This window comes from Anser cygnoides, chromosome 3 (genome assembly GCF_040182565.1).
Source record: "Anser cygnoides isolate HZ-2024a breed goose chromosome 3, Taihu_goose_T2T_genome, whole genome shotgun sequence".
Lineage (NCBI taxonomy): Eukaryota > Metazoa > Chordata > Aves > Anseriformes > Anatidae > Anser > Anser cygnoides.
In genome coordinates, this window is record NC_089875.1 from 83,745,227 (window position 1) to 83,770,868 (window position 25,642).

Here is a 25,642-nt window from a genome sequence, read left to right on the forward strand (position 1 = left end):
TTGGGCTGCTCTGCCCCATAGCGAGCTCCTGGTGATTTTATAAATCTCAGAGGTGGGAATGGGAAATCCATCCCCAGACCCTATAGGAAGGCCCACTGGCAGTGACCATGGAGGCAGCACATTCCTGTGGTGGTCCTATTGGGTCACTTTTCCATGTTCTTCCTTCCAGAGGCAGAACTTGCACACCTCCGTGCAGAGACAGAGAGTTGGTGAACCCCCTTTTTGGCCCTAGGAGCACCATTTTTCCCACCATGTCCAAGTGCCATAACCAGAAAGCTGAGGAGGGGCAGGTCTTCAAGGAAGACTGCTGCCAGGGGACAAAAATGGGGTCTCTGGTGTCTTCCTTTCCCCTCTCCCAGGGCACCATAGGTACCAGGCATAGGTATCCTGCAGTTTGGGGCCCAGGGACTCCCCGCTTTTTTCATTTAACAGCCCTCAGTAGATGTTTTTCTTCACTGAATTTCTTCAGTCGTGCTTCGACTCCGTCAAAGCCATACGAATGTGCAGCAGCCCTGCAGCAGTGGCTGGCACAGCTGCAGAAGAATTTGCATTTTCTTCCTCAGAGAAGCCTTCAAAGTTGCTCCACTGGCTGCAGCTCAAGCACTGGCTGCCAGGAGGGTGGCAGGTAGGTCCAGCTGGGGCCAGAGCACCACGGGCAGACGTGGGCAAGGGGAACGGGCGTGCTTGACTCTGCACCAGGCTGCATCAACGTGGCCCCTGCTCCCCTGCAGGCCACACGTGCTTTTGATAGCCTCCAAGCTGGGGATCCTCTCAGCCCTGTGAAACTCATGCAACTATAACTGGGCACGTCCTAATGGGCCACAGAACCAACATGGCCTGATTTATGGGGAAAATGTAATTTTTCAGTTCCACAGGAGCAATTTATAGTGCTGAAGTAAGTCTACCATCAAAAACAGTGAGTTTACACTCAAAAAAACCCAAACATTTAAGGGCCAGAAGCTTCAGTCAACAAAGCTGTGCTCAGTTGCCATTGAGGATCTCTTCCACTGCATCTGCTTTTCACCGCAGAGAACAGGTTATTTAGGTCTGCTTTGTAGTGTTTTGGAAATGCAGGGGTCTGGAAGGCTTCAGTATACCCTAACCCTATGGGACTGATTTTTTTTTGCCACTAACTGCCCATCGGCAGTTAGCTGCGGGCTAACTCCTGCTTTCCACGCTGAGACCCCTTGGAGGGATCACCAGAGAAATCTGTCCTTTAATAAGCTCCAAGAAATCTGCAGTTTCTATTTCTCTGGCAAATGCCTATGTTAAGAAGAAGCTGCTAAGCTGACACAGCTGAGCTTATGGGCTGGATCTGCCTGTAATGATAAGAGGTTGGGAAAGTGATCTTAGGAGAGAAAGGGGGAATTTCTCATCAGTCTGTTTTAGCAATGAAAGAGAGGATGTTCCTGGAGTGTACTCTACGTCTGCTTAGGGAGATGATGATATTTTCAAAATGAATAAATGGAGATGTACCAGGGAGGGAGAGCCAGGGCATGGATGGGAAGCAGTCCACTCACAGGGAGCAGGATGATGGCCCTCGTCTCCAGCACTGTGCAGATGGGCTGCCAGGTCTCTTGGGAACAGAAGTACCTGCTCCTCCATCCTCTTTCTCTCAGCCACACAAATCCCCTGCCCCAAACCAGTCGTCGCAGCTTGAGATCAGGTGGGCACAGGGAAAGGGGAGCCTGATGAATATTCACCTCAGCAAAGTCAGTACAGGATGTATCTGTGCGGACAGCACTGAAAGATTGTTCAGGGGGAAGGAAATTCTCCTCTGGAAATGCAGTCCTCAACCTGCTGATAAAGCTACGGCTGAGCGCTTGGGGCAGTCATGTTTTTCTTCTGCAATGCCAAGGAGAGATTTACAAGTTCTTGAAAGTCATCTGACTGCAAATGGCCTCTGAGATCTGGGCAGGACTCTCTGCGGGTTGCAAAAATGACTCTGCTTTCAACTGTTCTTCAGTCCGTTGGGTACATCACCGGCAAATCAATCGTATTTAAAAATTGGCCTCTTACTGCAGAAACTGGAGTTTTCAATTATTTTGTAATAGACCATGTTTCCAGAACACAACTGCCACAAACTGATTTTTCTAGAAGAAGCATAGGCTCAGTTCCCCAATTCTTACTTCAGGTTTTTGTGCAGTTCATTTAAATGAATTTCTTGGAGAAAAATAACATCTGCTGCCATTTCATGCAATTCGATCTATTTCTCTCTCTTAAAGGAAGAATTCATGCCCTTTATATTTACAGATAATAGAGTTAACATGGAAATTAAATTAAACTGTGATATAAAGCGTACATCAAATTTAGGAAGATAAGAGGGTCAGTAAATGTATTTTAAATGTTTGTTGAGTTGGTAATCCCATCCTGCACACTTACGATAAAGAGATGCAGGTTCTTTTATGTAACTTCCTATTTTTTAATAGCACCTTTAATAAAGGACTGCAAGAAAAATATGTAAACAGAGCACTGAGAGACGACTGCTTTTTTAAAAATTTTCATAAAGAACAGGGAGCCCCATGCTGAACTACAGAAAATGTAAGCCTTAAACTAAAACAAACACCACAGCTTGTTAACATAACAAACATTACAGCTTTAATATCTTGTTATTGGAACATCAAAGCAAGTTTGAGTCAAACCTCTAGGTATACCGGCTCCTGCAAATAAAGAGAAAATCTTGTTCCCACACACTGGCTAGCTGGCGGCACAGAAAACACCACTAAAAGCACCCATCGGAGGGAAATAATCACTCCCAGGGTGAGATGCTTGGCAGGGAGGTGGAAGCAGCCAGCTTAGCTCAGGAACCTGAAGACTTTTTGCTTGCTGCATCAGTAACCTTTTCCTGGTATGTGTGGTTTTAAACCTCTCTTCAGCCACTGCTGCACTGCCCCATCTCTCCGCCAGACTTCTTCAGGCAGGATCCAGGTGCTTTACCCAGGTTGTTAACCAGAGAGAAGTCAGTTTGTATCTGCCCAGCCCTTCAGACCATCCTCATCACAGGTTAATTCTCCATCCCACTCTTCAGTTTAGCCATGGGTTGGTCTCTCTCAGCGTACCGCCGAGGACATCCTCCAGCTCTAATGGTCTTCTCCTGAGGCCTGATTAATCCCCGACTGCTGGTAACAGCCCTCACGTCAGCCTGTGCTTGCCTCCCTCCTAACCTCCACAGGCAAGCCTATGCTGCGCTGTTTTTTAAAGCCTTTCCTACCTAGAGTCTCGTAAAGGATAAAAACAAAGAAAGCATCATTTGAATTTGCAAGCTACCATCTTCCAGAAGTGGAAAGGCATCCTTGGGGCACCTTCCTCTCATCCCTCCTCCAGGCGGGAAGGAAGAAACAAGTAATTGCCTATTCATAAGCTAGCATCAGTTTTCCAGGGAACGTAATACTCTGAAAGAGGGTACACAGAGAATAGTGGTGATTACGAAAATACTAGATCCGATAATTCAGACTCCTGGATTGAACACATGCATAAAAAGTTAAATCCCCATTTTTCCAATCTACCAGTGACATTCTCCCTTGCCGTGCCCATATCTGGCTCATAGATAAATGAAATCAGCTGAAATGTGCCCAGAAAATAAGACCCTCCTAGCTTTCATCTCCTGAAGACAGAACGTGTTGCTCATAACATGCAATATTGACTCTGGAGACCCTACAGCAGAGCGGGAGCATGGGCACGGGCTTGGCCGTGCTTGGAGGCTTCTCCTGCTCCTCAGCCTTCAGGGGTTCGAGTCCTTTTCTGCACCCCTTCCGTTGCTCACAGAGCTTTGCTGTCCCCACTGTCACCCTGGAGGATGGAAAACAGCTCTCCTGAGCCTGGATGTAATTTTTAGTCATTACGTTGGTAATCTTTGCCCAGAATACATTTGTCTTGGGGCAGAAACATGTGAGATGTTCTAGGCTCCCTTCCCAGTTATACTTTCTCCAGCAATATGCATAGATTTTAATGTCTTCCTGCCAGTTTACAATGCCTGAAAATGAACTGTTTGTGGATGGTCTTAAATCCTGCCTGCGCGTTGCTGTTTATGGCTGTTTATCCATTAAGAGCCTAAACTGTCTTTACAGCATATATTAGGCCACGGGGATATTTTAAGAACCAGACAATAAAGGCTATTGCACAGGTAGTAAAGTGGTTTATTTCTTTCCGATTCTTTCCCCGGTCAATGTCTGCTCTGGTGTTTCCACCAAATGGACAGGGATGGCGCTTGGAGGCTGGATCTGGCCATAGCATTGCCAACAGCTAGTTTTTAAAGGTAACTGGAAAGGGCTGGGAGAGGCAGGAATTGTGCCTTCTGCTGCCTTAGTATGTACCCTGAGGACCTAAAAGCTTTACTTTGTCTTATTAGTTGCACCCTCAAGTGTGGGGACTTCATAAAAAATAAATAAATAAAATAAAATAAAATAAAATAAAATAAAATAAAATAAAATAAAATAAAATAAAATAAAATAAAATAAAATAAAATAAAATAAAATAAAATAAAATAAAATAAAATAAAATAAATAAAATAAAATAAAATAAAATAAAATAAAATAAAATAAAATAAATAAATGAAATAAAGCATTTGAGGGACTGCCCAGATTTCTTGTTTGCAAAGAAGAGGTATTCTGGCCGTGCACTCTGGCAGTTTGGGGGACATGCGGTGAAATGATGGTGCTGAGAAGTAGCAAGGGCCAAAATAAATCCCTAATATTCTAGCCTTTCTCTCTGCTAGCAGCTGTAATGTGATATGAGAAAGAAATACAACTAAACTATAGCAATGTAACCTTATGTCCCAGGCAATCTCTGATGGAAAGCTTAAACTACAAATTAGGTCATAAAATAAGTTCCACTGTGCTGTTACGGCTCTGGTTCTGCTGAGGACCTCGGTGCTAATAATCTGCTCTGTTGTTTCCACCCATTTATTTTTATGGGTCTCTCAAAAACACAGTTGCAGATCAGATCTACTGTTATGCTCAGGCACCAAAACAAACTCTTTCATACCTCCTCGTCTGCAATCCCACAGCTCGGATAAGCAGCGAGGCAGCCCCAGACATTAGGAAGTCAACACTTGCAAATGCACCAGAGCGGCTCTTCCAGAACCAGGCTGTTGTCGCCAAACGCTGTGTGGGCATTTTCATTCCAGAAGAAGAGCCGCTACCCCAAGAGTTATTCCAGAATAACTATTTTGGTAAATTTCCAATTGCAGGCAAGCCCTGAGCTTTTCAGTCACGACTGGAATGAATCATTCATTGCGTTAGGAGAATGCAACAACCCTGCATATAGAGCGTCTGAATCTTTTTGGCTCAAAAAGCTACGCAGTCCTGAGTGGAAATGTGAGCAACTGCTGCAAATTGCAGGTAAACTCTTCTTCACTTCAGTAGTTCTCACTTCTGCAAATGGTTTCACTGAAGTCAAGGCAACTGCTGAAAGGCTTAAGTGATACCCAGCATCTGAGACCTGTGAAATGGAGACGGGTGAATTAATTGCATCAGGGAGCGGAATATCTGTGAAGGAGGAGGCAGGCAGGGAGGTGAGTTATCTGCTCCTCGAGAGGGAGGGAGGCAGACAGAAAAACTGTAGTCGGGAAACTACACAGTGGCCGATCTGCTCAGGAGCAGGTGGCAGAGTTTTTGTCCTCCCCGTTCCTCCCACAACAACACCCTGACCCGCTATGGCACGTGCTCTGGGACTCGTGTCAGGGGTGACGCCTGACCACTGCACAGTGCCCAGCAACACAGCAGCTCTCTCTGGCCTCAGTCCTTACGCAAGTGCTGTGTTCCCATGCCCAATATCTCACTGCATTTCCCCTGATAGCACCCTGTGCAGTGGGTACAGCTTAGCAAGTTCCAGAATCACCTCCATGTTGTAGGCCAAGGGGGGTGATCCTCCCCCTCTGCTCAGCCCTGGTGAGGCCACACCTGGAGCATTGTGTCCAGGTCTGGGCTCCCCAGTACCAGAGGGACACGGAGCTACTGGAGCGAGTCCAGAGGAGGGCTACGAAGATGATGAGAGGCCTGGAGCACCTGTCGTACGAGGACAGGCTGAGAGAGCTGGGCCTGTTTAGCCTGGGAAAGAGAAGGCTGAGGGGAGACCTCACCAATGTGTATAAATATCTGAGGGGAGGGTGTCGAGAGGATGGAGCCGGTCTCTTTTAAGTTGTGCTCAGTGACAGGACGAGAGGCAGCGGGCACAAACTGAAGCACAGGAGGTTCCGGCTGAATATGAGAGGGCACATCTGTTCTGCGAGGGTGACAGAGCACTGGGACAGGCTGCCCAGAGAGACTGTGGAGTCTCCTTCTCTGGAGACATTCAAACCCCGCCTGGATGCCATCCTGCACAGTGTGCTCTAGGTGATCCTGCTCGGCAGGGGGATTGGACTAGATGACCTTCAGAGGTCCCTTCCAGCCTCGGCCATCCTGTGATTCTGTGATTCTCCTAAGCCACATGCTGACACTGAGATATTCATTTTTGATACGGCAGGGTCTACAACATTTAGAATATTTTTATTTTTATTTTTTTACTTTTTAAGTAAAAATCTCTTTGCTAATTTGGGTGCACGACATGAAAAGCAGGCTGAGAAAAAGAGGCACCAAACCCATTTGGGTGCTAGGAAGAAACACCCAGTGCTGGCACTTCCCCAAACACCAGAGTTTGTATCTCCACCTTGTCCCAGCCGTGCTGCTCTCAGGAGGTCTCAGCCTGGCTTGTCGCTGCTGGCAGATCATGCCCTGGGCTCGTGCAGCTCATCAGAAAGCAAGCTACAGCTATTACAGTCCCTGTGACAACGCTGGCAATCACCGGAGAGGCAGGCAGCTTGCAGCATGCAGGCAGTGAAAAGCCTTGTTGGCCGCCGCGCAATGAGGCACCAGCGGTGTCACCTGCACCTGGGACACCCCGCAGGCTTTGGGGTGTCAGCATTACCCAGCAACACTCTCTATCCACAGTTTAGCATCTCTCCAACTTCTTTTTGGACCGCCACTGACCAGCCGCTTTGATTTTACGTCCCTTGATGACAGTGATATATGCTTCCCTTGGAGTGACTGCAGTCAATTATTGCTTCTATTCTCCATCGCCTCCTGGAGTTTTCACACTCCATTTCGTTTGCCATAATGTTGCCCAGCTTTCTCACTGTCTAAAGATCCTTCTGATGTTCCTTGCGATTCTCTCTATTTTTGACATGCTACTGTAATTGTATTTCAAAATATGTCATTTTCCCTATTCTCTTACACTTCCTATTCACCATAGCAGAACATGATCAGGCCTGGATGCTACAGAAAACCTAAGAAAGAGAAGAAACACCTGCCTCAGAACCATGATTCCCTTTAATATAAGCTCCCACATTTTTTTGTTTTGAAAAAAAAACCCTAGGAAGTGGTATTTCATGTGGTAGTGCCTCATGCTATCTGTGCTGAGTTCCTTTTTCCTCGGTGGGTGTCCTTTCACATGACTTCAGATATAATCGTCAGAGTTTTTTGTCGGAGAGCCATTTCTGCTTTTATCTCTTGGCTATAATTAAATTGCTTTTCTTTTACAGGGGCTGCTGGGTTAGTGCATCTTGTTTTAGGAAAAAACATACACTGCACTAAAGGATCCTGAACAGGCACTTACTCAGAGTAGCTCGTGGGCATCTTTTCATCTGTAGAGCTTTGGTCTGTCCCAGTAATCCAGGGCAGACACAGAGGAAACAGCGAGTAAGTCTGGTGAGACTCATTTTCACACTCCTCTCAGTCATCCTCTGGAAAGAAACAGACTGGTCTTAGAGGATTAAAAAAAAAAAAATCTGGAGAGGGATGAAATAAATTTGGAGGAGAGACTAGGTAAAGGAAAAAGCAAAATTACAGGCAAAACAGCAGAGAGGATGGGGAAGTGATGTTCAACAAGCAACTGAGGAAAAAAATACAATCCCAACTCAGCGTTATTAGGATGGGGCTATCTTTTGACACACTTTTCACTAAAAGGAACAAAAACACATTTAGATGGATACCTAAATAAGTAAAATCTTTCCATTCTTCCTTAATCTCACATTGTCTTATTAAGAGCTCAGATTCACAAAGAAAATCCTATTAAGCTACATGTACACCCCAGCAGTAATGTTTGCTTCTAAAGATCTCTCTCTCCTACGCACTCCCAAATCACTTAAGAGGCTTTTATTAAATTTCAGAGTTAGATAGCTTTCCTTTGCAGACAGCCCAGGAGTAGGAAATGCTGGCTAGTAAAGAGCAAGGGAAGGCAGACAGTATTGAATCAGGAAATAAAAGGAAGAAAAAAATAAATAAATAAACATGGTAGAGTTCTCCTTCCTGACCCAGCTGACAATGATACGAGGTCTCTGTTTCATATGGCAACCCTGCTACATGACAAACCAAGCCCCCATCAGCACGGTGAGAAAGGAGCAAGGTTTTAACACCCAGCTATTTCATCACCCAGCTATTTACCATGCCACAGCCAAGGACCGAGCCATGAGAGCGGCCCCAGTGCTCTGGTGCGTGCATGCACGGAGCAGAGACGGGCAGGTTTTGCTGCTGTTGTGCTGAGGCTAGACAGGCTAATACTTGATAATCAGATTTTTTTTTTTTTCTGGAGGACAAACAGGGAAAGATCTTGCTTTGCTTCGCTGAGGTAAACTCCGATAAATCTCTATTTATCATAGCACAAACATTAGATGAGCACGGGGGAAGGCTGAACTCTCCCACGTCTCCATGCTGGACACTGCCCCGTGCCCCAGCAAGGCTCCCAGCCCCATCCCGCCTACCCGAGAGCTCCCCTTTTAATTCACGTATGGGCTCAGCTAATTTGTGCTGTTATTCACCTCATCAATGGCTTATTAATGCAGGCTCCGAGAGCAAATGGCAGTGTATGGATTTCTCCCGGGCATCACCTCGCAGAGAGAGAGGTGAAAGCCTGGGCGCTGTGCGTCGCAACCTCATCTCCTCCCCGATTCAGATGGAGCGGGGCTGGAAAACAGGTCCCGGAGGAACCTGCTCGGACGTATCTCGTCGTGCACGAGGCGTTGCAGGGAGGCAGATGCTGTAGTATCGATCGTCTCTTGGTGAGAGAGGAGGGGAACGTCAGCCAAAGAAATTACGCTTGTGAATAGCAGATGAGGAGGAAATAATGAGAGAATTGGTGGAGTAAATGAAGACATAAAAGCATGTAATACAAAGAAAGAAGCATTTGCTCTGACCCCCGTGACCTGCTGTGGTATTAGTGTATAGTTTTAGTAGTGTAATGATCATTAAGGCACTGATCTCCATTACTAGGCGCATGGAGATTTCTCTCCCTCGCACAGGGCTATGCGTTTCAGTCCGGTATTAATGAGAATTGGTTTCACATATCATTACAGTTCCCCGGCTTAATCATCTTCGAGCGTATTGTGTGTTCAAATGTTGCCATTTCGGTCCGAGCAATGAGCCAGTCATCTTTAACAAGTTGTTTTTTCCAGCATCTCAGCACAATCTCTTTCGGCGTCCATAAGTGCTGTCGTCATGGCCAAGGAGTGAGCCTCGGTGCTTCCACACAGACGTGTGATGGTTCCCTGCGATAAATAATATTACTTCTTTAAAAGTGCAAACCTGGGTGTGACTGCATACCATACAAATGCATCAAGCAAAGCTAGCGAGGAAATTTCCAGCAAAACCAACCTTGGTCCAAAATCTGAGTGGGAAATAAAACTGACATGAGGCTGCAGGAGTGGGTTGGGCTCAGCAGGGCCCCACATCAAGGTGATGCTGGGGCGAGGACGGCATCCCCGGCCCCAGCTGGGGCTCAGCTCTGCTAAAGGAGCCCAAAGCCACGGGGGCTCGCTGGGACTGGAGGCTGCTCAGCTCCTGGCTGGGGCATCCTCAGGAGACAGGGCCAGCTGTTCCTCTGTTCTGCACCAGGGAAAATAAAGAATAGGAATGGTTTGATTTTTGCAAGCCGTTCTTTTTCCCTTTCCCTCTCCACAGATTTTTTTTTTTTTCTTTTTTTTAAGTGGGGTCAGGGGGAATGACTCATTTTTCTGCCGAACCAAACTTTTTAAAATGTCAGGAATAGAAGTCCTGTGCCTCAACCAGCTCTCGGCAGAGACATTTCAAACCAAGGCATCTGCAGCATGCTCAGTTTCCTTAGTTACATGCCATATGCATCCAGGTAGTAAGGGCAAGGGTCTGACACAGCCGATACAGACTTTTAGAGCATCTGAGTCCGGCCTTCGTTTTTAGGGAAGTATAGAGCATGTGTCTGTAGCCAGGAAGTCAGCAACAAGGGTACTTCTGACCTTGCCTCTCCTCCACCCCCCTTATCATATCAGCACTTTGGCAGTTTCTGGTTTCCATTGTTTGGAGGAAACAATGTTTTTCCATTGTTTGGAGCAAGGAAAGGGATGATTTAGAGTGTGCTTGCTTTACTACCTCAGCTGTACATGCAAGGCTAAGAGCACATATCCTGAACAGTCAGCCTGACCTTTTGCATCAGCTAGAAAGTCCCCCTCTTCCAGGTCAGCAAAGCCCTGGACAATCATCCAGATGTAACGTAGGGTCTCTTTCCTAGGATATTGCCCTTTCTTTCTTCTTCTCTGCCTGGCAATGTTTAGGTCTAGGTCACTGAAGACTGAGTTTCCTTCTCTGGAGAGCAGATGTATGCCCCTCACACAGGTGGGAGCAGTAACTCATAAACCACATCTGCTCTAGCTGGGCTCAGATGGAACCGGGCAGCACCAGTGATCCTGAACATCTCCAAAACATCTCCAAATATTACCTGCTCCTAGAGGCCAGTTCCTCTTAGATGCCTCCCATCTACACGGATGTAGGTAAAGTTGTGAAGCACGAATCTGACAACACAAAGGTGCTTGCCGGTATCTGCAGAGTCTGAAAATTTTTGGTGACCTAACCTATTTCTGTGGCACGTAGGCAAAGTTTCATTTTGGTGCTGCAGGTGGAGAGAGAGCAGCTGGAATGGGTGGTGCAGCTGCCACAGCGCATCTCTTTGCACTGGCTCTGCCTCTTATAAGCCGTGCTGAAAGGGGCGGCTGGGTGGCAGAGCAGAAAGCTGCCGGTTTTGGTGTTCTGGTGGTTGTATTTGGGGTCAGGAGTGGGGGGGAAAAAAGGGAGGTTTCTGAGAGCAGCTCAGCTGGGGAAGCTCACGGAGTGAGCGGAGAGGCAAGGCGGCTGGCAGGGACCTGGCAGCAGGGCTGGTGCTGAAGCCAGGATGAGTCACGGGCAGGCTCTGGGGAGGCTGCAGGCAGGCACAGAGTTTACCTGCAGAGAAGAGAAGCAGCCCACCAGCCCAGGGGGCTCCTAAACATCGCGAGCCTGGGCGCAGGGGGTTGTTTTTTTTGCAGGTCCCTGTTTGCACATCGCCATTCGCAGCCTGGCCTTTCCTTGTCCCTGCGGGCTGCAGCCTCCTTCTGCAGGGGGTCCCCTCTCCTTCCTCTGCCAAACCCTGCAAACCCATCCACCAAAATATCTCAATTTTTGGAAGGAGAAACAGCAAGAGGAGTGCTGGGGCTGGGAGATGGACGGTGTCCTTAAAGGACTAGGATACTTTACGCCCGCAGGTACAGGCGATCTGTCATTGGAAAGAGGGAGACACCGGGTGAAACAAGTCATGAAGAAAAACAAAGAGGAATAATTACATACACAGTATGGTTGTGGAGTGCATCTTTATAAGAGTTGTTTGGGACAGGCTGTACTGGTGCTGGATTATAAAAAGGACTGGATAATTTTATAAGCAATATAATGCTCCTGTAGTGTGCGAATATATCTCAGGCTTCAGAAAGTAAGGTACTCAGCTTACAAAAATAAAATCTCCTACTTCTATCATATGATTACACAACTTGCTGGATCAATTGCTGTCCATTTTTTTTTTTAATTTTGCATTTCCTCAGGCCTTGGGTACCACCTAGCACTGGCAGTTGAATATGAACTATTAATGGAGCAGCGGCTGGCATCCTAATGGAGAAGATCACATTTCAAAGAGGGAAAAAAAAAAAAAAAAGAAACAAAACCCAACCAAACAGCATTGATTTGTTGTATGTTCATCGATTGCTCCCCTTTCCCAACAGAAACAAGATGTGCTGTGATCCCACTGCTTGTCCTTCACCCGTCCATCAGCCCACCAGGGCCACCTTCTCCATGAGGACCTGTGCCTGGGCTGGAGGACCGGCTGGCCTCTGCCTCTCTTCTGGGGGCCACCGGTGGTACAGGGGGGCTGCAGAGGAGTGGAGTCCTGGAAAAGACAGGGAAGGGCTGTGATGGCTTTAGGAGACATGAGCAGAAAGGGACTTCTGGTTGGAGGAGGCTTGGAAGAAGCTAAAATTGGGGTAAGCTGCAGGAAAAGGGAAAGAAGGGAAGGATGAACCTCTCAGGTGTCCAAGCATCTGAAAAACAGATGTGTCCTTGTATGAATTTCTCTTTTTGCTTGGCTGCAATGATCTCTGGGGTGCTGGAAAAAACATATCCCCTTTCCTCCCATAGACATTGCTGCTGCCCATTGCTGGGGATGCAGGAGAGGGGGGCAGAACTGCAGTTAGCTTCACTTCAAACCCTGAAAAGGGGCAAGGTAGGGAGAAAACCCTTTAGTGAGGAAGAAAACCCAGGGAGGACATGACAAACAGCACAGAGACAGCGTGACAGCTTCCATCAAGCCCCCTGCAAACGGGGCTGCCTGGGGGGCACGGCCACGGAGAAGCAAATGGGACCAAAGCATCACTGCCCCCAGCTCCTTCACCAGACCTCTGGGGTTGGGGCAGCCCCAGGGCTTCACACGAATGTGCCAGGAATGTTTCCATCCATGGGAGACCCCTCTGCACCTACAGCTGCTGCTGGACAAGCTCTGACTGGGCTCACAAACGCCACTCTCCTCGCTTTTATTGAATTTGGGGATGTCTGGCTGCTACATCAGAGCAGGAGCCAGCCCCCGGTGGCTGGCCAGTTTTGTTTTCCAAGGTAGGTGGCGTCGAGGGCAGAAGCCAAAACAAACAGAGAAAGAAACAGTGCCTGCACAAAAGGTTTTTAATCAGGCAAAGCGAAGGGCACAGCAGAGAAATGTGGTCAGATGACAGCCAGTCTGAAGCACGCATCAGGAGTCTGGTCTGGAGCCGCGTGAAGCGAAAGAGTTTTTCTACCAAGTACAGGATTTTTTGGATCAGGTGCCAAGTGCAATTTGCCTGCTGTTTTTCTTGGGTTGTTGTTTGCTTTTTTTTTTTTTTTTTCTTCTTCGTTTTTTTTCCCCCTTTAAATAATGAGTAAAACCACACCGACTGTAATGGATTGCTTCTCCTCCCTCGGCTTTCAGGAGCCAGGAAGGGAATCATTGAGCCCTATTCTCCTGCTCGTCTGCAGAAAGCAAATGGCTATCCTTGGATATCAATCACTGGGGTAAAAGCTAAGAAATGTTACCAAGGAAACGTTGTCGGGCCTATTGGCAGCCTCCTTTGTTTAGTAAGTTTACACACGAGCAGCCTTTTATTGTTTTGAAATGGAGAAATGCTAAAATGAAATAAACACAACATCTTTGGTGGGCTCACCTGCCCGGCACCCTCCCTGCAGCACCCTGCCGGCTTACGGCTCCACTGTGACCCAGCACGTGCCTAATTCAGTGATCAGCTCTGGATTCAGAATCCAGGCTGCCCTCCCAAATAAACCGAGCACATTTATCACTAGGCAAAAGCGTTATTTACCCAAGCAGGTGAACACTAAAAACACCTGTAAGCCGAAAGCAGGAGGGGGAAGGCTGCCCATGGGTCAGAGCTGGCTCCAGCTGTGCAGCACCAACAGCAGCAAAGTGGGTGTGAAGGGGACGGAGCTGACTCTGACCCAGGAGATGCTGGTTTCACACCTCACATAGAGCTCCTGGAAGCAGGGGACCACCAGCTTTGCTTTCAGCCAGACCTCGTGAGACGAGCGTTACACCACGCCTCCACCAGCCAGCCCTTGCAGTGCCCCCAGCGTCCCTCCCAACATCCTGGGAGGCATTCCTGCTTTGGCAAAACTTGCTTTTTTTCCAGTGCCCTCCCCAAAACGGGGCTGTGGAGACATTCAAATGCATGGGGAAAGCAAGGCCAGGAGCTCGCAGTGAGGCTGATGCCACCATGCCCTCCCACAAACCCTCGGAGGTGCCAAGAGCCTGGAGCTGGCACTGAGCGGGAACATCACCTCCCGGGGCTTTGGGGCCGCGAGCAACGCTGTGCAAAAGCATCACATGGAAAGGCATCAATAAAAGCCATTTTTCTCACACAGGTGCTCCCAAGCATTATAAACTTTCTCTCAGACAGAAGGGGCACAGTCGATGCTGTAATTATTGCAAAATAAAAAGATTAAAATTGACTAATGTATTCAGGCAGCAGCATCAAGTCACATATCTACCCTGCTTTATCGGCACTTTCTTGGACAGTGCAGGGGGAGGCAAAGCAGGCAGTCCTACTCATTAAGTGTAATATTCTCTGACTTATATCATTATTTCTGCTCATTTTTCCATTTTGTCTTTAAGGACAGAATGTCCTGGACTACATGATCTCATGTGAATAACAGAATTGGGGAGGGGAGGAATCTATTATCCTGGAAGGAATAAAGAAAAAAAAAAAAAAAGGCAGGAGTAATGATCTCCTTCCCCCACCCCCACCACGATCATCCCTGCAGCCCGCCGGAGGGGATGCTCAGCTAACCAGTGGCTCCACGGTGCTGGGACTGCCCTACAAAACCTGTCTCCATCCCGCTTGAGACGGGAGCGACTGGCACTTTGGGGACGCTGTGCCTGGGATCTTGCTAGATTTTGCTGGTGTGCCTCCTACAGCCCGCCGGAGCCAGCTGCCACGTGGGGTGCTGTTCAGAGGAGAGGTACGTCCTGGTCTTGATCCGGATGAAGCATCTTTCTCCACAGGGAACTTTATGAGAACCTGCAAGAAGGGCAGATTGCCTGAGACCCTGAGACACAAGGTTTGGTCTCTGTCCCACCACAGACCTCCTGACAAAGGGTGAGAGCTGCTTCGGTTTTGTTCTCTGCCTCGGTTTCCTGGCAGCAGGATGGGGCAGATGGCACCTTTGTGCCACCGAAGGAGAGGTGCTGTAGTGTGGGTTCCCTCTTATTGTCCTTCCCAGGGATGGGAGATGGCCCCCTTGCAGCAGGAGCCTCGCCCTCCCAGCAGCCCGGCCCCTTCCCAGAGCTCACCCTGAAAAGGAGCCACAGCTGCAGCCTCCGAGCAGACTCCCAAACGCCACAGAGCACCCTCCTCTCACGGGGCTCAAACCGGTTGCAGGCACCGAGGGTTTCAGCTTTGACAGGGGGGACACTGGAGGCAGGAGGGCACTGTCCCGAGGCCAGGCAGGAAATCCTCGCCAGTACCACCACGGTTTTGCTGCAGAACGGACAAACTACAGAGGACTGTTCACCTCTGCTTTCCTCATTTCCACCACGCTGGTCTAAAAATGATTCCTTCAGCCAGAAGAATCACAGAGCCCCAGAGTGGCTGGGGCTGGCAGGGCCCTCTGGAGGCCACCTGCCCCAACCCCTGCCCAAGCAGGGACACCCAGAGCAGGCTGCCCAGCACCACGTCCAGGTGGCTTCTGAAGATCTCCAAGGAGGAGACCCCACCACCTCTCCGGGCAGCCTGTGCCAGCGCTCTGTCACCTCACAGCACAGAAATGCTGCCTGGCGCTCGGAGCACAACTCTAGAGAAGAGTGCATGTTTGCTTCCAGGTGGCCACCCCCTGCCCTGCCTACCCCCTTCCCTCTGCCCCTGCTCGCCCAGGGTCCCTCCTCTCACCTGCAGTGCCACAAGCAAGGGGCAGTGACTTGGTGGCCAGTGGTGAGTGATGAATGGCCAGTAGCTGAGAGCAGACGTGCCTAATGGCCGTGCCTCACACAAAGGAGGGAAGGTGGAGGACTGGGGGTGGCCCACACACGAGCAGACGCAGCCCCAGCCTGGCTGATAACTCCACCTTCCTGCCTCTCGCCACTTGTGAGGTTCTCCTGCTGATGCCTCCATGCCATGAAGGCAGGTCGGTGGCTTGTAGGAACATGGGAGCTCTCGGAGATGCTAAGGAGCATTTGTAGCAATGCTGCTGCATTCAGAATAAGTGCTTATCTGAATTAGCTGAAAACAGCATCATTTGTCTTAGCGCTGTTCTCCCCTTTCCTGTCCCAGCCCCAGTGTCATATAAATGAAACATCCTCAGAGCGAGCTGCTTGTTCATTGGTATTGACAGCTGATAAAAAGAGATAAAACACATCTCAGGACGCTGGTCATATCGAGGTAGTTTCTCTTCTTCTCCGTGCTCCAGGCCCTTACCCTGCCAGGGGACGAGGAACTCCTCCAAGTGGCTCTCCGCTGCAGTGCTCGCGGGCCCAGCTGCAAGAGGTTTTGGAGCTTGCTTTCCTTCAGGGAGAACTGCAGGCAGCGAGCACAACTGAGAGAGAGGCATTACAAATATTTTCCCAACCATGTTAAACAACCAGAGGGAAACGAGCCTGTGAAATGCAACAGGGGTGATGGATCAGGCAGGGACAAACCAGAGCCGGGAGGAAAATGTGGCAGGTCCAGAGGGTGCCGAGGTAAAGTCCTTCTGGCTCCTGACTTCTGCTGACATCTCCCTCCTGGCTTTCTCCAGCTCGGGGCCAGCTGCTGGTGAGCCAGCTGTCCTCAGCCCAGCGGGTGAAGGTGACAGCCCAGGAGATGCCGTCCCTCTACCAAAGGACAGCTTTGAAACACAGAGCCCATGCCTGGGGGCCCGCTGCCCCCGCCAGCCCCCAGCCCAAACCACTGTACCCGTGGCCTGACTGGTGCCCAGCAGAATTAGGCACAAAGAGGAGAGACTCCCGTTTGCTGACAGGGCAGCATTTAAGCACCAGGACTGATTTTGGGGCAGCTGCCTGCCCAGGGGACCTGCATCCATCCCCTCTCCGTGCCCTGCACGGCGGAGGCGAGGCAGAGCCGTGATTTGTCATTAGCTGATTGCTTTTACAGCCCCTGAACTTTACTCCTGCACACTTGATCATCCGGACTTTTATTTGTTAAAGGAGGCATGACATATAACCACTTCCCCCATGTACGTCGGGCCGGTTTCACCTGTTCTCGCCCCGCTCCGAAGGGAGGCCACGTAAATTATCTCCATCCATTTCTGCCTTGTTTTTTTGTTTTTTTTTTTTTTTTTTCCACCGACCCGGCTCTTCCACGTCTTGAAGTGTCGACACGCCACCCAGTGGCTCCCGAGGCTCTGGGTACCGCTCTCACCAGCGAGACAGTCCCCGGCAGGTGCCCAAATCTTCCCGTGGAGCATCCCCAAGCAGCAGGGACCCGCCAGCTCCTCTGCTCCTCGCAGACCTCGGCCCGGCTCCCCTGCTCACGCCTCCGTGTCGCCCCCCAGCCTCGTCCTGCAGTTTCGGGGTGCGCTGCGGTGCTGCCAAGCCGGCACGGGCTCACCACGTGCACCGTCCCCGGTCGCTTGTAAATGTGATGCACACACCGATGCTTTCCGCTGGCTCTCCTGGGTGCGTGGTCAAATGGTAGTTCTTCACCCAGCCTTTAATCAAATGGAAAAAAAAAATAAAAATAAAAACATTGGGTGAAACGCTGGGGCTTCCTTTCCCGCTCACTTCTGCCCCTTTGTCCTTCGGTCAAGCGTAAAAGTCCTCTTTGCTGTGATCCCTTCCCGTGGTGCCCCCAACCACGCTGCCCCCCCAGCTCCTGGGCTGAGCCACGGGGGAAAGCAGAGGGGAGGAAAGCAGAGGGGAGCCAGCTCCAGCCCATCTCCCAGACCCCCTCCCTGCTTTCTCCGTCAGCCCCCCCTCCCTTTTCTCCTCTCCAGCCCTCGGAGCCGAGGACCAGATCACAAAGGGGCTTGGCTGGGACTTCAGGTTTGCCCGAGCCGTTCCTGCCTTTCTGTTGATCTTGCTCCTTCGTGATTTTCCTGTAAAACAAAGTCTTTCACTAATTACCTCCCCTTTCAAAAGCCTGCAGCAGCCACAAAGAGCTCTCCAGCAAGATTTACATACCGTGCAGTCCTGCACAACAATAAATTTCCCTGTCTGGCTCTCTGCTCCTTGCCCTCACCAGACACTGCTAACTTCATGCTTTGAGAGTGTGCTCTTTGATTCGACATGTACTTATTGGACATTACACATTCATCTCATTCATTTCTCCTTTCCCTGAGGGCACATTCTTCACCATTTGTTGCCATAATGCTTGAGGGCAAGAAGTCATTTTTCTTTTCCTCTGCTCGCTTATTTTGCCCTGCCACTTGCTGTCGGATGCCAGAGATTAGATGCCCCTTTGGGCAGAGCAGGCACACCATGCTGAATTTGCAAAGCAAAATGTTTTCTTAATCACCCTGAGCGAGGCGGCAGCAATGGCTGAATTCACAGAATCCCAGAGTGGCTCAAATACAGCACGGACACCCAGGGCAGGCTGCCCAGGGCCACATCCAGGTGGCTTCTGAAGGTCTCCAAGGAGGAGACTCCACCACCTCTCTGGGCAGCCTGTGCCAGTGCTCCACCACCTGCAAAGTAAAGAAATGCTTCCTGATGCTCAGAGGGAACCTCCTGTGCTCCAGTTTGTGCCCACTGCCCCCTGTCCCGGCACTGTGCATCACTGGAAGGAGCCTGGCTCCATAATACTTGACCAGTGGTGACCCGAAGCAGATTAGACACAGATGAGTGCCTCATGTTCCAGCAGGGATTACACCGGCTGTAAACGCTTCCGCACTTCCCAGTGCTGGCCTCATCACAGGACCAAGGCACTGATTCACGGATTTTAGCCTTGCAGTGCTGGCTTCTGTAACCCTGTGTACCCCAGCTGAAGTGCAAGGTGGATTAAATGATGGCTCACATCTACAGAGGAGCACATGGCAGGGCTTCATGTGAAACCCCAACTGATTTCGGCAGAAGTCCACTCTCTTGCATAGGTACCACCTTTCCTTCCCAAGCATTTCTGCATCACTGTGTCCATCTGCAAATGCTAAACATAATAAAAGGCCATTGCAGGCTCCACGCAACCCTGGCTGTAATTACATATATTGACTGATAAATTGAGTGTAGTTATACCTCTCCATCTGGTCTTAGCAGAGGACCACTGACATTTTGTTCATATACCCTCATTTTTCGTCTCTTTCAGAACGAGATTTGCATCATAGCTTTTTAATGAGCTAATAGTTAAAATAGCCCCCTATAATTACGCTAGAATAATCCAGCATTATTTCAGCCTAATTATAGGGGGATATCTTAACTATACATCATTTGCAGTTCTCAGTCACTCCAATGCACAGATGTCTGAAGAAATGACATAAAACATTAGCAAGTTATAAAATATCTAGAGTGGTACTCTTTGCGTCTGTGGAAAATGATCACATCTATTTTCCGTACCTCTGCTATGCAGCCTCCCTTCTCAGATTATTTCCTGACAACCGAGAGACAATAATGAATGCAATGGAAATAAAATACTTGACTATCTCGTGTCATGCTCTGATATTGTTGACTCTTTCATTTTCATATCTCCTTGATCCTCTCATAAATCTTCACATCAACATATTACGGTTAATTTCTCCAAACCTTTAGCAGCTCCGGAAGGAAACAGATTCATAAACCTACTGTCTTGGTAGCTGTGACTAGACGAAGGGGCTGCCTTTAACTTTGCTGTGGGTTTTGTTTATCTGCATTCAGTGACCCAGAAGAATTGCCCTGGGAGCACGCTGCAACGCTGTTCACGGTTAATCTCCTCTCCTCCCTGGAGACTGCTCCATCTCAACGAGGAGGCATTGTTGGAAGCATCAGCTGGCTGCTCCGGGATGGCTCGTCTCTGCTGCACCACGCAGCTCTGCACTCCAGGGTGCCGCCCACTGTGGGATCCAGGCACCCTCTGAGAAGACAGCGAGGACTTCTTGGGAAGTAACCACTGTTAACATCAGATCTCCAACGTGCACCCCGTCGTGTGTTGTCACCCATCACCTCATGCTGTTATCAGTAAACCATCTGCATCCCCTCTGCCAGAGCCTCCACTCAGAGATCTCAGACCCCAGGACTCCTTGCAGCCATCACTCCACTCACCTAACTCAGTCACCCTTTCTCATGTTGCAGACCAGGCTGGCTTTCTGCAATGCGAAGGGAAACTTCAAGCCTAAGACCACCATGGATGCCAGTGACCCTTCCTCCACTCCTTCCGAGTAACCAGGTTACCCTCTGCTTCTCCCACTGCCAGGGCCTTGGAATAGATGCTCACACAGAAAACAACACCTTTTCCACCATCTCCTGAATGAGAGTGGAATAAAGTTGGGGTGTTGAGATTCAGATAGGGATTTTAGGTGCTGCACAAGGGTCTTAACACATTTCCAAACAACACAGCATCTTTTATGAATTCTTAATTGAAGAAGAAGGAGAAGAAGAAGGAAGAGGAGAAGGAGAAGGAGAAGGAGGAGGAGAAGGAGAAGGAGAAGGAGAAGGAGGAGGAGAAGGAGAAGGAGAAGGAGAAGAAGGAGAAGGAGGAGAGAGGAGAAGGAGAAGGAGAAGGAGAAGGAGAAGGAGAAGGAGAAGGAGAAGGAGAAGGAGAAGGAGAAGGAGAAGGAGAAGGAGAAGGAGAAGGAGAAGGAGAAGGAGAAGGAGAAGGAGAAGGAGAAGGAGAAGGAGAAGGAGAAGGAGAAGGAGAAGGAGAAGGAGGAGGAGGAGGAGGAGGAGGAGGAGGAGGAGGAGGAGAAGGAAGAGAAGGAGGAGAAGAAGAAATATGTTTCTAGAAGAAAACATGGCATACTCTTCAATTAGAAGCTTATGCAAGAAATGTAGGAAGAAACATGTATCTCCAGGTATATACACCTTCATGTTCACAGGTTTGTGTAGTACAGAGGAAAGGTTAGCATGAAAATGCCCCTGTGTTTGAAGGCTTCAGGAAGAGGAAAGTGTCAGAAATTTGCTCAGTCAACACTATTCCTCATGTTGCCTTGTAGAGAAGAACCAGAAGGAAAAGCCTTGTGCCTTGGATTAGGTGAAGGAAAAGGGATGGTAGTAAAGCTGGTGGCATCAGTGCACAAGGACAGCAACAGGTACATGTAGACACATGTGGGAAATGCTCAGAAGTGAGGAGATGAGGGAAGCAGAGCTAGCAAGGAGGGGCTATACGATCCTCACAGAAAAACTGTTGAAGTATGGGCTGGATGAGCAGTGAGGTGGATGGAAAATTGTCTGTACAGCTGAGCCCAGAGGGTAGTGGTCTGTGGTACAAAGTCTAGCTGGAGGCCAGTAATGAACAGAGTACCCTGGGGGTCAATACTGGGTCCAGTCCTGTTTAACACGTTCATTAATGATCTGGACAATGGGGCAGTGTGCACCCCCAGTAAATTTGCATTTGACACAAAAGCGGGGGAGTGGCAGACTCACCAGAGGGCCGCACAGCCATACAGAGGGACCTTGACAGGCTGGAGAGGTGGGCTGACACGAATCTCATGAAGTCCAACAAGGAGAAGTGCAGAGTCATGCACCTAGGGAGGAACAACACCAGTATGTGCTGGGGGCCACCCAGCTGGAAAGCAGCTCTGCAGAAAAGGACTTGGGGGTCCTGGTGGACCCCAAGTTGAACAGGAGACAGCAACAGCAAAGTGCCCTTGCCTCTAAGGAAGCTAATGATATTTCTTGGCTTCATTAAGCAAAGCATCGTCAGCAGGTCAAGGGAGGTGGTCCTTCCACTATACTCAGCATTGGTGAGGCCACACTTGGAGTGCTGTGTCCAGTTCTGGGAACCCCAGTACAAGAGAGCCCTAGACATACTGGAAAGAGTCCCCAGCAGAAGGCCACCAAGGTGATGAAGGGACTGGAGCACTTCTCCTATGCAGAGAAGCTGAGAGAGCTGGGACTGTTCAGCCTGGAGAAGAGGAGGCTCTGGAGGATCTTATCAATGTCCATAAATACCTGAAGGGAAGATGCAAAGAAGATGGAGGCAGGCCCTTTTCAGTGGTGTCTGGTGCCAGGACAAGAGGCAATGAGCACAAACAGAAACATGGGAGGTTCTGTCTGAACATCAGGAAGTGCGTTGCTGTGTGGGTCAGTGAACACCAGCACAGGTTGCCCAGAGCCATGGTGGAGTCTCCTCCATGGAGACCTTCAAAAGCCACCTAGGCCTGGGCCTGGGCAGCCTGCTGTGGGTGTCCCTCCTTGGGCTGGGGTTGGAGCAGGTGGCCTCCAGAGGGCCCTGCCAGCCTCGGCCGTTCTGGGGTTCTGTCTCTGGCAGGGTATGGAGAGAGGCATTTGAGACAGGCTGCAGCCTACTCTGGGGCATGAAATGGGTCCCTGTAAGGCAGTGTAGGATAGTTCATACTGCTGAAAAGACTGGGGACATGGGCAGCACTGCTGCTTCCAGTGGGATGTTGGGCACCATGGGAGAGCAGCAAGAGAGGATTGCTAGCTCCAAGGGGGTGTGGGCAGAGCTGTGTTTCTGTACAGTCTGTGAACCAAGGACTATTTTTAGCTTTGCTTTTCTCTTCTGACACCTGTGGATCAGCCTCATGGGCAGAGAGACAGTGCATAATAAATGTCATAACCTCCTTGGAAAAGATCTCATTGCTTTTAAACTAATCCTTTGATACTTTGAGAGGACTGCTGTGTGACATTGATTAAACCTTGGGGGCTGGTCATGCTGAGGTAACACCTAGTGCTTGTAGGGTGTTGTTCCCTTGCCTGGCTGGTCCCTGCCTCTGCTCCTCTGTGCAATGGGGGCTCCAGAGCCCTTCAAAAAAAAAGTGACCCTGATGTTTAGGGAGGAGCTTCTCTGAGCCCAGGTGAGCTAGTGCTGATACTGATACTGCAGGCAGTCAGGATCCGTGTCCCTGTCACCAAGCCCCTCAGCTTGGGCTAAGAAAGGCTGTTTGCATGATTGTATAGTGAAAGCGTGGGTTTGGGCTAGCCTGAGGTCTCAGACAAAGACCTTGATCTCCCTTGTGGACAAAGCCTTCTTTATATGTACATACTGAAGAAATGTATAGTCTGGAAGCTCCTAGCCTTCCTAAGCTTCTCTCTTCATATTATGTAGCTGTAATACCATATACTCCTATTCACATATATTATGGAAAATAAGTAGAGTGAACTGGAGAGCTTGTTCGTCATCATCTTGTAAAAATGATAGAGAGCAGTCTCATTAAAGTCCTGAGTATTAGTAACCACTTCAGTATGCATTTTTGACTTATCTAGGGTTTTAGAAATATAACCAAGGAGCACAGAATGAAGGCCTAAAGGAAATCACGTTTTATGACCTAAGAAACCCATTAGAATCAATTACATTGAGTTATATCAGGCTGAAGGCTGACCCCATCAGCAACTTTCCACGACCCACTTGTGAAAACAGTAAGGATGAAATTCTCAAGAGTTACACAAGCCTCTAGTACCTGGAGGTCTGTTTGTTCTGCTCACTTATTCACATATATATGCCTTCCTGTTACCGCTCCTTGTTAACCTCTTTCATCTTATGTATGAACCAAAAGTACCTTTCTCATCTCCCCTGATGATGCTGAAAAGGCCTTCATATATGTGAGCTGGAAATGTCTGTTTTCACTCAAAAAGCTCTCACCTCCTGGAGATGTCTGTAAAACCAGTCAATGCATCATAACAGAGCAACTAAATCTTGTTTCCAGAGCCTGTCACTCACCTAGAGCTCAGCCATTCTCAAAACTCCTCTGAGGACTCTCCTGCACCATGTCTATAAGAAGTCCTCATAGATCATCCATCAGTAGTAGCTATCCTGGTTCACGGGGGTGAAGGCCCCTTTCCTTCACCCTGCCTGCAAAGGGCACTTCAAATACTGACAACACGAAAGTTGATGTTCCAGAATGACCCAGAATCTTCTCAGCTAATTGCAGGCATAGGACAGAGGCCCCTGAATGAGGAGACTGGTTATCAGAGTCCTCTCCAGAAACACAGGAGAAAACAAAAGAGGGCATTGCTAGCAGCAGGGAAAAGCTAGGTGTCCTCTCTGCCTCAGAGGTAGCCAGACCATGCTACAAGCTGATGTCCTTCATCTGGGTCCTTTAAACTGGGCTTTAACTCTGTGTTGCATTGCCAAAATTCATCTAACTGTTAAACAGCGATAAAACAAATCACCATCACATCCTCCCCATATAATGGCTTTGCTGTAAGGATTAACAAGTTTGAGAGCTGAATGAGCTCTGCCAGGACGTTTCCCCTACACAGTCACTCAGAGATTCTAATGAATTTGGCCAGCAACCTCCTGTGGTGTTTGCTTTCTTGAATATTCATATGATGGGCCTTTATCAGCACAGAGACTTGTAAAAGGAGCGTTCCCAGGCTGCATGAACTAGTACACCCTTGAAACAGAGTTTGAAAATGGCCTGTGCAGGTGCTGGATCTCAAGATCCACATGTGCCAGTCACTCAGCGAGCACCCGCCGCCTGTCCTCACCCCACCTGGGTGGTACTGTTGGGGCGAGAAGCCCTAGATCCTCCTCAGGAACAACTCTTTGTGAGGAGAGCTTGGAAAAAAAAAAGAAAGAAAAAAAAAAAAAAGAGTTTGCTCCTGTATCACTTACCCATTTCAGTATGTGTCAGGGGATCTCTGGGTCATCTCCATCACATAGGCTCATGATGGTGAGCACAAGGCTGTGGAAGTTTGAATTATTTGATCTTTTAGGGGCTTGTGAGGAAAGAGCTAAAGGCCAGATTGTGGTGCATGGCATGTCACACCGAGCAAAGGGTTGTCTGATGGAGGCTTCCTGACAGACTGGATCTTGCGTTTGTTCTTTAATGCCACTTTACTCCCTATAACTGGTCCAAATACTAACCCAACGAAGCAAATTACCTCAGCCGTGTGACATGCCTGGTAATGCATAACTGTGGTGATTAGATCTCCACTTAATATAAATACTTAAGCAAATCCTTAATTTCAGGTGAGCCTTTGAAGCCAAGGTGCTGCCTGGGGTCGGCTCCTGCCAGCCCCAGGCCCAGGTGGGACACACAAGATGTGAGAGAAGCAAGGGAAGGAAGGCTGGCCCTCTTGGCACAGGAGGATATTGGGTCCATTAATTTTCTCAGTGCTGACTGAGAAGTCAGACATGGTTAAAATGTGTGTTCAGTGCAAAGCCGCGGCCAGGCCAGATGCTCGCTAAGTGGATGCACTTCAGCAAGTGCCTGCGCATTAAAACACAAGCAGAGAGGCAAAAAGCTAGCGCAACCAAAGCATTAAACAAACGCTGACAGGACATGCGTGAGCACACACACATCGCTGTGTTAACAGCACAGGACGCACACAGCTCCCATTTACAGCCGCAGACATCTAATTGTTCAGATGCTGCACATACGCCCTCCCGTTCACCTACCCAGCCACGTCCTGATCCTGCCTTCCCTCCCTGGGCGAGCAGCTACATAAACAGGAGCAATTAGCTAAATAAACAGCCAGTTCACCTGGTGGCATCTTCTTGCACCTGCCTGCATCCCAGAGGCCCCCAGTCCCACATCTGCTGCAGCCGCTGGAGGTCACCTCCTCAGGAGCATCCCTCTGATGCATCCCCAGCACTGCTGCTGCCCTGGTGCCTCTGGATGCATTTTTCACCTGACACCTCCTGCCTGCCTGCAAACGGGGAGGATAAACCCCATAATCTCCTTTTAAACTCCATAATTCAGCTTTTATGCCACAGCTGTCAGGCCAGAAAGCTGCAATGGATGTTGCAGCGGGGCTCCATGTCTGCGGGCCCTTAAAGTTA

The 25,642-nt window shown here is 49.1% G+C and overlaps 1 long non-coding RNA gene across 1 annotated transcript; it reads right to left on the reverse strand.

The window, feature by feature from the left end:
• Window positions 1-17,083: 17,083 nt before the first annotated feature.
• On the reverse strand, window positions 17,084-24,582 carry LOC125180294 (uncharacterized). Its single transcript, XR_007158643.2, has 2 exons — window positions 23,576-24,582; window positions 17,084-17,480 (listed from the first exon to the last, which is right to left on the reverse strand). It is a non-coding gene; the product is annotated as an uncharacterized lncRNA (long non-coding RNA).
• Window positions 24,583-25,642: the final 1,060 nt, after the last annotated feature.